Genomic DNA, 2,628 nt, shown 5'->3' on the forward strand with positions numbered 1-2,628 from the left:
CGCGGGGGGCGGCCTGGGCTGGGAGCGACTCAGTCCAGCAAAGCCCACTGCCTCTCAGAGGAACCCTGCCACCCTTCACAGCCATGTGCCACATAACGTCTGGGTGGTGCGGCAGGGCGGTAGTGGAGCTATGACGTCAGGACCCTAGTGACCTCATAGCCATCCTAGCGCTGTAGCTCAGCGCGTTTCTCCTGCGCTGCCAGCCGTGTACAAGTAAAGCACACGATTATGCTCGGTGCGTCGCACTTGATAACGAGTGACCATGTTACTGGTTTATGTGCTTGCAGGGCTATGTTTTCATCATTGTTTTAGGGCGCGCGCTTCCTGCTTGGGGGTGTGGGGGGGGAAGTGCTGCGAAGCGGCGTGCGCGTTACCGGCCGCAGCCTCGCCTCGCACAGGTGTGTGCTGCGTCTGCTGATGGCATCGTTCTCTTGTGCTTGATCGCGTCTTGCGCTGTTTTGTACGGTGATTGGCTGTCCAGGCTGGCAGTCAGGAGCAGTGGGCTGGACCACGCAGCCCAGGTGTGTCGTGCACGCTCACGTTGGCATAGCGGAGTCATCTGAGCGCGTGCTTTTCAGAACGTGTCTGGCCGTTAAGCGGTGCACGTGGAGTGTGACCACTCACCTTCCCGTTATGTCATGCAGCAGGTGTTTCTTGAGCATCTCTTCTTTGCCAGGGACATAGCTTGGTTCCCCCCGGGGGCCCGCGGAGTGACCCTTTATTAGCTTTTGTAGGGTCGTGTGCAGGCGGCCTGTGGAAGTTCTCGGTGTCTGTGATGGTCTAGGCGCCGCTAGGCCTTGGATCCCAGAAGCACCCTCTGGGCCCACTTGCCTTATGGTGCAGGGAACGGGCAGGGGATAATTGGGAAATAAACCGAAATACAAGGCAGAACGTGATTTGACGTGAAAGATGGCGGATAGTTTATTTATTTTTATTTTTTTACTCCTACAGCACCTGGTCTTCCTACGTGGTCTCCCACCCAAGTACTAACCAGGCCTGACCCTGCTTAGCTTCCAAGACCTGCTGAGATCAGGCACATTCAGGGTGGCGTGGCCGTAGACAAGATAGCTGATAGTTTAAAGTGGCGGGTGGGAGAGGGTGTTGGAGGATGGACATGGTGTGATTCCACTGCTGGTAAAGACGTCGTCTCAGAAGGAAGGGGTGTTGCCCAAGGTCAAGAACAAGGCTGTGAGTGGGTCATTTTATTACTTGCAGCAAGTAAAGGAGGCGGATTCACACCCAAACTGCGTCTCAGGAAGGGAGGTTCAGCTAAGGCTTACAGACACTATTTGGATAATTACGTGTTGATTTCTCCTTGGCACTTGGCTAAACTTATCTGGATTTGGTTAATTACATGTTGATTTCTTCTTGGCAGTTGGCTAAACTTAACCTTGGGTTGGGTTCCCGGTCAAGCTCATCCAGTTTCAGCTGCCTCTGCAAACACTGTGCTACATTGTAGCATTCAGCAAGGGTAGCATTTAGCAGGAACTGCCCAGACCTCAGAGACAGTCTAGCAGGAGCATAGGGCGTTCTGGGGCGTGTGCAATGGCCGGTGTCCTTAGCACACACGACTATCCCTTTCCCTGCCATTACTTCTGTCACCGCCTTGAGGGGCTCACAGCCTCGCTGCTAAAGGTGGGAGCCGTTGAGCTGCCAGACGTGGGGAAAGGCTTCCCGCAAGGGCTGGGCGGGGGTGGCCCAGAGGGAGCAGCGGGGGCCGCCTCTAAGGTTGGGGTGTATGACACGGCTGCCGGCAGAGGGACAGTTTTGATGTGCGTCCTGTGGGGCGTTTGTTGATCCAGGATGCCACGGAGCCACCAGAAAGTCGTCCCTAGTGAGGGACGGACCAAAGGGCAGACACTGGACCAAAGCTGTGCGGTGCTTCTGGCATAAGGCACGTAGGGTCTGAGCTGAGTGGCCGCGGCGAGACTAGGACCCACGTGACAGCTGTTATGTAAGGAGGCAGACGTGACGGGGGTTCGTGGGTGATGGTTCTGTGAGGGAGTGTGGGAGAGGAGGGGAGGCGTCAGGCCACACCGCTGTCGAGCTGTGCGGAGCAGGTGCGGTGATTCTAAGGCCCCGTGGGCCCCCAGCCTCCGCACCCGGCCAGCTGGCGCCCCCTCCTGGCTTCTCTGAGGGGCCGAGCCCGGCCCCTCTGCTCCTCATTGGTCTGCTGCATTCGGGACACACGTGTCCACCTGTCCGTCACACGTGTCCACCCATCCATCACACGTGTCCACCTGTCCGTCGCACGTGTCCACCCGTCCGTCGCATGTGTCCACCCGTCCGTCCTGGTGGCTCCTCCTGCCACTGCTCTTCTTCCCGCCATCACCAGGCCTAAGAGGGTGGGTCCCTACGTGACCCTTCCTCCTGCCGCCTCATCCTGTGCCTTCGATGAACCGTGCCGCATGGGAGGAGCGGGGGCAGCCTCTCGGGGCCGTTGCCGGCTCTACGTCTCCCTGTGACCAGTTCTGACCGCCCTGGGCAGACGGCTGTGGCAGGCCTGGCTCTGGTCGCCCGTGGGCTCGTCTCCTGGCTGCTGGTGTCGTGGGGAGCTGGGTGAGGGGGGCGGTTTGGGAGGAGTGACTTCTGTGCTGGACTGGCTGTGGTCCGCGGGCCCAGGAGGGA

General features: G+C 58.9%; 1 pseudogene; it reads right to left on the reverse strand.

Moving 5' to 3' along the window:
• Positions 1-942: 942 nt before the first annotated feature.
• On the reverse strand, positions 943-1,061 carry LOC112480104 (annotated as a pseudogene).
• Positions 1,062-2,628: the final 1,567 nt, after the last annotated feature.

Source organism: Pteropus alecto, unplaced genomic scaffold (genome assembly GCF_000325575.1).
Source record: "Pteropus alecto unplaced genomic scaffold, ASM32557v1 scaffold80, whole genome shotgun sequence".
Lineage (NCBI taxonomy): Eukaryota > Metazoa > Chordata > Mammalia > Chiroptera > Pteropodidae > Pteropus > Pteropus alecto.